The sequence below is a fragment of the Lissotriton vulgaris genome, chromosome 5 (assembly GCF_964263255.1).
Source record: "Lissotriton vulgaris chromosome 5, aLisVul1.2, whole genome shotgun sequence".
In the NCBI taxonomy this organism is placed as follows: Eukaryota; Metazoa; Chordata; class Amphibia; order Caudata; family Salamandridae; genus Lissotriton; species Lissotriton vulgaris.
The window spans coordinates 969272382-969285310 of record NC_141693.1 but is presented as its reverse complement, the minus strand read 5'-3'; positions in this window follow the sequence as shown (position 1 = coordinate 969285310).

Below are 12929 nucleotides of genomic sequence, written 5' to 3'. Positions count from 1 at the left end.
ATTATTCAGCTTGAGAACAAAACAATGACACATGATATTTAGATTTACATGGATGTCAGTCTAAATAAAACATAATGAATGTCATGTATAGCTTAATACAGCCAAAAGGCAAAAGAAAATAAAGAAAGAGGCAAATGCAATAAACCATTAACAGAGGAAGTTCTTCCAATTCAATTATTCAGCCATTGCGTAAATGGAGCCCATATTTGTACCCCTCGCTCCTGCTTCCTCCTACCGCCCCTCAAAACCACAGCTGATTCTAAATTATGAAGAGCTAAGAACCTTGCTCTCCAATTCGCAAAGGTGGGGGCGACAGGACTAATCCATTCAGATGTGATATATAAACGTACTAACGACATAGCAATAAATATTAGGGCTGAGGTACAGTTCGTTCTAGCCGACAAAGCGTCGGTCTCACAGCCCAATATTACTAATTCGGGGGATAAGACCACAGGACTGAAGGTCTTGTTGACTGAGTCTATGACGAAAAAGGGAAAGGTTGTTAGTTTTTCTGGTGTAAGGAGGGACTTCTTTTCATTGATAATGAACCACAGGCCTTGCAGCAAGACCACCACCGTCTGCAATTGTTCTGCCAACAGCGTGGGAGACTGGGTTCTTCAAAGGCGGTCGCTCCCCACGCTGCTCCCTGATCCTACTGCACGCTGCTCCCTGACCCTACCTGCGGTATCGTAACGCGACATTGCTGTACACTGCTGAAGTATTTGTGCCTGCCTAAACTACCATAGTAGCGCTATACTGCCAGACCGCCTATCTATTTGTGCCTGCATATTTATTAAGAGTGTAATTTAATTTATTGCGCATTGTGTATTGCTCGCTTGCCTGATAGCGCTGTTGGTGCCTGATTGTGCCAGTACTGCTTGCCCATTAGTTCACGTTTGCGAAGGCTGTGCCCCAAACTCGCCCTGCTTCGCTTTTTGGATTGCTGCCATTTTGTTGTTGTTGTTGTGCCTCCCAGCCCGGCTCTCCGCCCAGCTCCCGCCTCCCAGCTGCTCCTCCCTCCCACAGAAAAGTTAGGCTCTTCCCTCTGTAGCAGACGCTGTGACCGACCTGAGTTCTTCAAAGGCGGTCGCTCCCCACGCTGCTCCCTGATCCTACTGCACGCTGCTCCCTGACCCTACCTGCGGTATCGTAACGCGACATTGCTGTACACTGCTGAAGTATTTGTGCATGCCTAAACTACCATAGTTGCGCTATACTGCCAGACCGCCTATCTATTTTTGCCTGCATATTTATTAAGAGTGTTATTTAATTTATTGCGCATTGTGTATTGCTTGCTTGCCTGATAGCGCTGTTGGTGCCTGATTGTGCCAGTACTGCTTGCCCATTAGTTCAAGTTTGCGAAGGCTGTGCCCCAAACTCGCCCTGCTTCGCTTTTTGGATTGCTGCCATTTTGTTGTTGTTGTTGTGGCTCCCAGCCCGGCTCTCCGCCCCGCTCCCGCCTCCCAGCTGCTCCTCCCTCCCACCGAAAGGTTAGGCTCTTCCCTCTGTAGCAGACGCTGTGACCGACCTGAGTTCTTCAAAGGCGGTCACTCCCCACGCTGCTCCCTGACCCTACCTGCGGTATCGTAACGCGACATTGCTGTACACTGCTGAAGTATTTGTGCCTGCCTAAACTACCATAGTAGCGCTATACTGCCAGACCGCCTATCTATTTGTGCCTGCATATTTATTAAGAGTGTTATTTAATTTATTGCGCATTGTGTATTGCTCGCTTGCCTGATAGCGCTGTTGGTGCCTGATTGTGCCAGTACTGCTTGCCCATTAGTTCACGTTTGCGAAGGCTGTGCCCCAAACTCGCCCTGCTTCACTTTTTGGATTGCTGCTATTTTGTTGTTGTGCCTCCCAGCCCGGCTCTCCGCCCCGCTACCGCCTCCCAGCTGCTCCTCTCTCGCCCCTCCACTATCCACATATGACAGATGCCTTTGCACGTAGCGTCCAACTCTTCACATCGCTTAACCAAAACCCTCCTGCCATATCATCGGACCCAAACCAAGCTGCCACCAAACTCACACAATGGATCACCCACAGCGCTGACGAATTAGCACCCTTGAAAAAACATCAAATCAAACAAGGTAGCAAAAAGGCCCCCTGGTTCAACGATGACCTTAAGAAATCCAAGAAGTTATGTCGTACTCTCGAGAAAGCCTGGAGAAAAAACCCAACCACTGACAACCTGGCCACCTTCAAGGACGCCACCCGCAAACACCACCAATTGATCCGATCCACCAAGAAATCAGCATTCAAGGATCGACTCGACAACAACGCCCACAACAGCAAGGAACTATTCAACATCGTCAAAGAATTTACCAACCCCACCGCCGGCACCAACGACATCACTCCCTCCCAAGACCTCTGCGACTCTCTATCCTCATTCTTCCACAACAAAATCGCCGACATACATAACAGCTTTGAAAACGAGTCCGAAGACCAGTCCACCCCACCCACCCCGAACCAAAACCACACTCTAACAACCTTTGCGCCTGGAACCCAATCACCACCGAAGACACCATCCGCCTGTGAACTCCATCCACTCAGGTTCACCAACCGAACCATGTCCCCACCACATTTTCAACAAAGCAGACTCCATCATCGCACCCCATCTCCGCGATGTCATCAACTGTTCCTTCAACTACGCTACCTTCCCAGAAAGCTGGAAACATGCCGAACTCAGCGCCCTTCTGAAGAAACCCACAGCTGTCCCCACTGAACTCAAGAACTACCGCCCCATCTCGCTCCTTCCATTCCCTGCCAAAGTCATTGAGAAAGCCGTCAATAGTCAGCTCGCCGCCTTCCTTGAATCCAACAAATCCCTCGACCCCTCACAGTCCGGCTTCCGAGCCAAACACAGCACCAAAACCGCCCTCATCGCAGCTACAGACGACATTCGAACTCTACTGGACAACGGAGAAACAGCCACCCTCATCTTACTTGACCTCTCCGCAGCCTTCGACACAGTCTGTCATAGCACCCTCATACAACGCCTCAGCAACATCGGAATACAAGGGAAAGCATTGGACTGGATCATCTCGTTCCTCACTGGAAGAACCCAAAGAGTCCGACTCCGCCCTTTCAGATCAGAGGCCACTGAAGTCATCTGCGGCGTACCACAAGGATCATCACTGAGTCCCACCCTCTTCAACGTATACATGTGCCCCCTCGCATCCATCGCGCGCCAACACAAACTCAACATCATATCATACGCAGACGACACCCAGCTGTTCCTCTCCCTCACCAAAGACCCAAACACCGCCAAAACCAACTTACACGAAGGAATGAAAGAAGTAGCCAATTGGATGAAGAACAGCCGTTTAAAACTAAACTCGGACAAAACGGAAGTCCTCATCCTAGGGTCATCCCCCTCTGCCTGGGACGACTCATGGTGGCCACCGGCCCTGGGAACAGCACCCATACCTACGGATCACGCACGTAACCTGGGCTTCATCCTGGACTCCTCCCTCTCGATGACCAGACAAGCCAACGCCGTCTCATCATCATGCTTCAACATACTTCGCATGCTCAAAAAAATCTTCCGTTGGATCCCCACCGAAACTCCAGACCAGCCTTGCCTAGCTTATTCTCACATTTGATATTATGAAGGGATAAATCATCAGGGAGGGCTGAAAGTAAATGTTAGTAAAGTGGTCCGATTCGTGACCGCTTCAAGATCAAATCCATAAGTGTATTCTTAGCAAATAGACTTGGGGTTTTGCGAACAAGTTTATCTACATAGGATCGGACCTGTAAGTATTTAAAAAATTCATGCGTATCCAGAACAAATTTATCTTTTAGAAAAAGAAAGGAGGCCATGCTCCCCTCATGAGTTAAATCCCCTAAAGCAGTAATGCCATGCACACTCCAGCGGATTGTAATTTGGTCTTGGAAAATAGAAGGTAGCAGTCTGGCTGCTGCGAGAGAGGTATAGAAATTAATATTAGGAATTAACCATTTCCGCCGTACCTTCCTCCTTTTTATAATAACTAGGTTCGAGAACCGACAGCAGTATCCCCTTGGCATCCTCTCCTAGACCAATCTCAAAGATGGAGGAATTGCTGCTCTATCGCCAAAGAGTGGTACGGCAAAGTGCTAGAGCAGGGCTGTCCAACTGTAGAGTAGAAGGTTAGGAACTGACCACCCACCCATGTCTAGTAGCAATTGCATACATTTCGCCGCCCTGCGGGGCTGATGATAACCCCATAGGAACCTACTGCAAGATCTCTCGGCACGGGCAAGACTTGACTGGGCAAACTCTAGCGGAATGGTCCTAAATATATAGAGAAATTTTGGTAAAATCTGCATTTTTAACTTTTTTTTTTTGTTAGGCTTCCAAAATAATTTGTCACAAATGCTATTTCATAATTGTGCATCTAAATGAAAAATGTCCTGGAACACGTGATGGAAAGGATACGGAGGCGAGGATTATGCTCTCATTTCTTTATTTCCAAACTCCAGCAGTGTTTAACTTCAACATAAAAAAAACTATCTTTCCCATGGGTCCCAGGGAAAGGTCAACAAGAAGGTGAACCAATCGACAGTCCCGAGCTCCCTGAAAGGCACTGGGCTTCTGGGATACTTCCTCTTTCTTGACTGCAACCTTCTGCCCGTCATCAAATTCCGTTAGTCCGTTTTAGCCGGTTCTGATCCTACAAAAAGCAGGGGGAACAGAGATGAACCTGAACTTGTACCTCCTGGAATCACTTAAGCTACAGTCAAGGAAAGCAGAGCAGCACCATAGAAGAAATGCATGCACAGTGTTGTATTAGCAATTTTTACATTGATCCAAACATTGTATCGTTAAGGTATACTTAACCTATATGTTGATCTGGACCACCGTCACCCCTGTCTCTCTTCTACTGGGGGAAAAAAAGGTGACTGATAACCTCTGGAACTCTGGGTGGGAAAAATCCCTGCGTCCGTGTCCTTAATAGAAATGAAACTTTCCATCATGTGTACTAGGAAATTTTTCATTCTGTAGCAGGACCGGAGGCGAGTATTATGCTCGTTCAAAGCTTGTCAACCTCCAGGGAGGCCATGTCCACGACTGGTTTGAAATAGAATTTTTTGAACATGGAATCTGAAGACCAGTCCGCGGTATTGATTATGTCCTCCAGGCGGGCCGTGAGTGAAATTGCTGTAGAGGCCATCGCTCCTCTTACTGAGTGAGCGCCAAAGTGCTATATGTCAATGCCCGCCTCTTGCATGACCCATCTGATCCATCTAGCTATGGTGGGAAAAGAGACTGGTTTGAAAGATTTCCTGAGAGAAATCAATAACTGTGTCTCCCCATGAGGGCAATGTTCGTCTGTCATGCTTTCGTAACCTTTCAAACAGCGTACCTTGCACAGTTTGGGTAGCCTATCAGGCCGCTAATTCAGCCGGCAGAACACCTTATGATGAAGTAAAGAGAGCCATCCTTGAAAGACTCGGGTGCGACCAGGAATATTACAGGGCATAGGGCCACATGTAGGTAAATCATATTTACCGACTCTGAAATACCGAATTTTACTGATTCGGTATTTCAGAGTCGGTAAATATGAAGGGGGGAGATGTAGGTATTTCCAGATGTGGAAATACCGAATCGTTAGAATTCGGTATTTACCGATTCGGTAATTACCGAATCGGTATTCCCTATTGATTCCTATGGGCTGTGAAGCCCATAGGAATGAATGGGAAATACCGATTCGGTAATTACCGAATCGGTAAATACCGACTTTTGCAAGGGTGCAGGGGGTGTCACTTTGACACCCTCTGGCACCCCAAAATTAGGCATGTGCGCCATGTGGCACACAGACATGCCCTAAGGGCATGTCTGTCTGTCACATGGCTAGGTGTGCATGCACACAAGTGCATGCACACCTGAATTCGGTATTTTAACACCCAATTGGATTGGGTGTTAAAATACCGAATTTGTAGGGCCTTTGGGACTCAGAAGAGTCCCACCTACATCTGAGATTTACCGAATCGGTAAAAATACCGATTCGGTATTTTACAGAATCAGTAAATTTACCGAATCGGTAAATTTACCGATTCTGTAAAATAATGCCCCTACATACCATTCTGAAATACCGGTCGGTAACGGCCGAAAATACTGATTTTCGGCCGTTACCGACCGACCTACATCTGGCCCTAAGTTCCGAAAAGAGAAGTGGAACCCTGGGGACAATCCTAGGGCTCTTTACTACCGAATACAGGACCTAGGGACACGTTGGCTTACTCCCCAAGACTCCACCGTGGAGGAGCTGACCGCCAAAGTGTACCTGGAACAGTTTTTGGATGCCCTGCCGGCCTCCACTCGTTCATGGGTGAAACAGCATCCCCATCTTACTCCCGCTACAGCCATTGACCTAGCCTGTGCATATCACAGGGCCCCCGAGTTCCGGACAGGACACACCCGATCTCTTATTCCCCTTCCACGACAGAATAGCCCCAGACCACCAGGCCGACCTGAACCTCGAGCCCCTTTTCTCCCACGTATCCCCTTCAGGCCTGTTACCCCGTCCCGAGTCCCAGTGCACAAGGACCCCAATGTTATCACTGTTCAGAGTGGGGCCATATAGCCCGACAGTGCCCTCACAGAAACCCACCGGCCGAACCAATGGATATCGGCTATTCCAAAGGAAGGATATATCTGACTGGTCGGGGTCATCCTCAATATAATAGGGAGGTCATACTAAACGGAAAGAAGCAACAGGCCCTGATAGACACAGGATGTAGAGTGTCAGTCATAGACGAAGCCCTAGTATTCCCACAACAGCTGCGAAGCCACGAAAAGGTCCATGTGACCTGTGTCCACGGTGACACCGTGGAATACCCTGTCGCCGAGGTGTTGTTGGATGTATCAAATGACCCTCAATTGCGCAAAGTGGGTGTAATACCCTCCTTACCGGAGGCGATCATAATAGGGACAGACCACCCCAGGTTTGACCAGTACATAGACGAGACAAAGAAGGATAAAGTGACTTGGTGGGGTGATGCCCCTTTTAATAACAGCGAAGTGGAGGGAGAAGGGGGAAAAATCCGGAAAAGCAAAAGTGAGAGACGAAAAGCAAAAACCCTGTACGCTCAAACACACCACCGCTCACACGTTTTTCCTGTGACCCTTACAGAGGTGGTGGAACCCTCCCCTACCAGCTTTCGGGTAGCCCAGAGGGACGACAGCACGCCTGGGAGCAAGTGCAAGAACCAGAGCCCGATAAGGTAGGACCTTATTTTTATGAAAAGCATGGTTTGTTGTATACAGCCACAAAAAGAGGAGACGCTGTCTCAAACCAACTTCTCATTCCCCTACCCTTTCGTGATCATGTGCTACAGTTGGCCCACAACCACACCGGGGGAGGTCATTATGGGAAGGAACAAACGATTACGTATTTACTGGGACGGTTTTATTGGCCTGGGGTCTATGGAGACGTGGCAAAGTATTGTGCTGCATGCGCAAGATGTCAATTGTCTAACCCGGCGGGAACAAGAAAAGCCCCACTGTTTCCTCTGCCCATCATTGATGTCCCGTTCAAACGCATTGGAATGGACTTAGTGGGACCACTCACTCCCTCAGCCTGAGGCCATAAATACATATTGGTGGTGGTAGATTATGCCAGTCTATACCCCGAAGCGTTCCCACTAAAATCCATGACTACCCCTGCCATAGCCAGAGCCCTGGTCACCTTGTTCACCCGGGTGGGGTTCCCCGAGGAGGTTCTCACGGACCAGGGGACCCGTTTTATGTCTCGTTAGATGGCCCAGGTGTGCGAGATTCTGGGTATCCGACGAATAAGGACTTCGGTATACCACCCCCAGACGGATGGCCTTGTGGAGCGTTATAACAAAACCATCAAGAATATGCTCCGCAAGGTCATCTCAGACACAGGAAGAGACTGGGACCACCAGTTACCTCTCGTTATGTTTGCCATTCGCACGCATGAACAGAGGTCCACGGGCTACTCCCCGTTCGAGATTCTCTTTGGTAGAAGACCAAGAACCCTGCTAGACATGGCAGCAGAGCAATGGGAAGAGGAAGAGGAGGAGGGGAAACCCCTACAGCAGTACGCAGCAGACTTAAAAGCCGCCATTTCACACATATGGGGTCTGGTACACGAGCACTTAGAGACCGCTCAAACTGCACAAAAACGACTATATGATCGGGGTTGCAAGATGAGGACTTTCCAGCCAGGCGATAAAGTACTCCTACTCCTCCCAACCAATGACAACAAGTTATTGTCCAAATGGCAGGGTCCCTTTTCCATAGAAAAACAAGTCACCCCTGTCACGTACAGCGTTCTCCAACCACTCCACCCAGGGGGGAAACAGATCTATCACATTAATCACTTAAAAAAATGGGTCGAACCCCCTGAGGCCAGGGGTCAATCGGCCCTGTTTGTAAACACGCAGAAACCATTAAACATCCCCACAGCACCTACCACCTCATCACAGACAGAGGAAGCCCCGATAGGCGACGTCATCACTCCCACCCAGCGAACTCAGTTAAAAGCCACCCTCACTCAGTTTCCTGAACTCTTTTCCTCTAATCCCGGGTTGACCACATTGGTACATCACGACATCGTGGTCCTAAACAATACCATAGTCAAACAGAAACCATATCGAATCCCCGAGGCCAGAAGAGAGGCAGTGGAAAAAGAAGTATCCGCTATGTTTCAGGACAACATAATCGAACCATCCACGAGCAACTGGTGCTCCCCAACAGGCGCTTTATTCCGCACTTTTCCACCCTAGCCAGCCCTCTTACAGATCTCTTTGCCAACAACCGACCCACCCGCATTGCTACCTGGGGACCACAACAAGCAGACAGCTTTCAGGCCCTCAAAACAGCCATATGTAAGGCACCCATCCTGCAGTGCCCTGACTTCCGACGGACTTTCGTCCTACAGACCGATGCCTCTGGTGTTGGTCTAGGGGCAGTCTTACAACAACCAAATGCGGATGGTGAACTGGTGCCCCTCCTATACATCAGCCGAAAGCTATTCCCTAGGGAGATTCATTATTCAGCCATCGAAAAAGAATGCCTGGCAATCAAGTGGGCGATAGAAGCCTTGCAGTACTACTAACTAATATGTAAAGCATTTATCAGTACCAAAACGGTTAAAAAGTAAAAAACCACAACACAATAAAACTCCCTCTCCAACTTATAAAATAGAGAACATTTAATTAATAAATAGACACCAAAATGACAAAAATCGAATGTAGGGAACAAGAGATAGGATTTTTCTAAGTTTTAGATGTTTCTAGCACCAAAAAGCACAAAGTGACAACTGTGATTATCTGGTTGCAATAGACCGGGTCAAAGTCAAAAGTTAAGGGTGCCATAATGAAGCACAGGTTGGATACAGGGACCAGATTCACCCCAGTATACAGTTTTCCTTCTGACGTAGTCATTATTATGGAGAAAAGTCTTCGCTGATAGGTTGCTGTGCTAGCTAGGTCCTCAATAGGAACCTCGGCGTCAGCTGGAGGTTTGAGGCTCTTGATGTCGCGGGAGGGAAAACTCCAAGGGCTGAAGTCTGAAGTCAGAGCCCAGGTCTGTGTTGCTGTTGAGTTGCTACTTGCTGTTAGTGCTGTTGAACTCCTCTATGTTCAGAATTGAAAACATTTCTGCAAGTCATGAAGGTGAGTCCAACCTTGGAGGCTGCAGTGGTAGCCTCTGGTTATTTTTTGCAGAAACGGTTTTAAAGTGTCCCCCTGAATACCAGTTCTGGAAAGGATTTTCTCCCCACTGGGATTGGTGCCACTGTGGCTACTTGGACAATGGCAGGGGCAGGCCTAGGTGTTGAGTTCCATCTGACTGACAGGGGATGCATCTTTGAAGTTTGTACACTTTGCGGTGAACATTCCCCAGGCCATCTCGTCAGGATAAGGTCACACTTCCTCTCTGTCAAGGCCCTTTGGTCCACTTTCCTATTGGTAATTCACACCTCCCAATAGACTGTCAGGTGATATTTGGGGATTAACTCTAAAAAGGCTGCTAGAGGCTTTAAGCAGAAAATGTTGCCGTATTGAGTACCTGGCCATACAGAAATTACTATAGAACTATTACATTCAAGATTTTACAGGAACATTTATGTCCTTAGTGAGCACTGTATTAGATCAAAAATGTGGTCCAAGGTAAGAGGGGGGGGGGGCGTCGACGTTTCGACTCGACTTAGGGCCAACCGGTCATTTGAACCTGGGGCATGCGAGTCTTCATCAGGACAAGGAGATGGGCAACCAAGGGGTGTCGATGACTCTACAGGAATGTAATAATAAAGGGAATGTATTACCCAATGGTAGTGGCAATAATGATTCAATCAAAGAACAATAAAAAAAAGGGGGGGAGCCTTACGCTTACCCTAGGTTGGCGAACCAACGAAGTATGTATCCTTTTACAATAGTGCGTGCTCCGGTAAAACAAAATTGTACAGTGCGTCTAGACTCAATCCATTTTATTAATAGGACATCCATCCAACCCATATATATGAGTCATAGTGGATGAAAAATTACCTTAAATGTAGACGCATCAATCATCCAAATAAGGGGTGGGCACAAACTTCCATATATGTACCAAAGTAGGGCTGATAGTACCTAGAAAACTGTAATTTTTGGCAGGCTGGCAAGACTGGACCGGGTTGGGGTTGCTTTAATTTGAGTGAGATTTCGCTCACTGGTCGTTTATCAAGACATTGTCTATTACTCATGATGGCACTTATAGCCTTTCTCCCTTCTTTATGCACTTGTTAACTGTCTCAGCTGGGTGGGACCAGTGACGCTCTGGAGATCTGTTTGCAGCCATCAATTGTGTTTAGTTGGGAGTGCTGCTTTGGAGCTGGAAACTGGCCTTGTTGTCTTGGATGCTGCTGGACGGACTTCCTGGCTATTCCAGCAAATGACAGATAGTGCTGCACTCGATAAAAAAGTATGGATGTGGTAAGTTTGGGTTGTCCTGTATACCTTTAAGAGTGGGTATTGTCAATGTGTTCAGTTGTGTTATGCAAGTTCTACGCAAGGCTCTTATGGCGACAGGTGGGTGTGGTGTTGGATGTTCGGGGGGTAACTAATGTGTGTTACTTTCATGGGTGTTATTTTGTGTGCATTGAATCCATGCCTTGGGTTGAGATTGACTTTTATAGTGTAAGTCACTTATTCTTGCTGAGTGTGGGATGTCATGGTTACCATTGGTTGTATTTTCCATGGCTGCTATTTTGAATAAAGAAGGTAGAGAATGTATAATCTCTGCCTCTGTGTCATTAATAAAATTGAAAATTCTTGTTCAAGAATACTTGAAAGTTTTTGAGCCACTTTTATACTTGCGGTTCGAATTGGAACCTCGGAGCAGGATTACCACGGCCAGCGCACTCGCTGAGAGGTGCTCGTATTTGCAGTGCAGATAAATATGGAACACTAGCCTTAATTTTTACGTTTTTGCACAGGACTTTGCTCTACACGAAAGGAACCATGTTTACAATAAGGACATTGTGAATGTCAGTTACACTTTATCAACATACCAGCAGGGACGGAATTACAACCGGCGGAGTCCATCACTTTTTACAGTTGCCATAAAGCCCTGAAGAAGTTGTGGGGTACATCCCCAACCGAAACACGTGTTGGCTAGACAATTTTCAGATTAAAGGAGTCAAGAAAATCACAACTACACTGATTGAACTCATTTGTGTGATATGTGTTTATTGAATTTGTGAAGAAGCTCTACAAACTGCTTACTAAGAATTTAAATTAATACAAGCGTGTGCATAGGCTTGCTTTAATCATTTTTATACATGTTCCGGGTTGGAATACAGTTATTTACAGTTGTGTGATTTCTTTAAGGGATTTAAATGTGAGCAACAAACATACTATGAAGGTTTAATCAGCTGTTCAAAGTGAATTTCCATGGAACAAATCAGCAAAAGCCACTTCTTTCACATTTGCTGAAACAGTTGTTATTTTAACTAGATACGCCTTTCACACTTTTACCAGACGAGAAGTATTGTGCCAACACAACTGGACTGGAATCAGACAAAACTGTAGATAAAACTGTAATTTTTTAACTCACATGTGATGACCAATTTCACAATCACGTGAGATGGTAATTAGTTAGTGAAGTGTTGCAGTTAATGCAGGATTTAACATTTTACATTAAAGTTGGAATCGACCCTTTAAAATCCCCCTGCAGGTTTCTTCAGCTACAAAAATGGCATTATATCGGAAAATAAAACAGTTGGCTTTCCTAATTTACATCATAAAGGAAGTTCCTGTCATAGAATGCTAACGGTAAATCATGTTTCTTGATCTACCCTAAAATAAACCTACAAACGAAAACGTGTTGTGATGGTAGGTATTTGAAAACTGTAATAAGACCCGTCAACAGCTTGAGGGAGGAGTCACGGTTAAGGAAGGCGCTTTAGTGGACATGCTAGCACTGTCTCAGACTCCCACTGGCCATGACGTAAAATAATGTGTTGGCATGTAATTAAATAGAACCTGACTACACTCCGCAACAATTAAGGCGACGTTCGGTGAAAAAGCCAAAATGGCTTTAACTAGCTTATAATGGTGAACGACAAGTCTTTTCTGCGTCTACCAACTATGTTTTCGTTGCTCAAACTACAACAGCGCACACCCAAGCGACAGAAACAATTGCGCGGACGGAATTTGACCAGGACAGTTCCTCCATGAAATACGAGCGCCAAATACAGTGAAGGCGCGACGCTCCTCCTCTTCCTCCCAGTGTGTTTACAAAACGTACTTTCAATGTCAGCAAACTACGGTGATAGTACAAAAGATAATCTAATGTTAAGGGAAACGTAAGAAAACATGACGTTGACGTGATAGCAACGGCCAACCGCATTGTACACCTCGTCAGAATATAGGCAGGCTCCTAAAAACAAAACACGAAAAAAAAAACATTATGGTTTTCCTCCCGCCTTAGC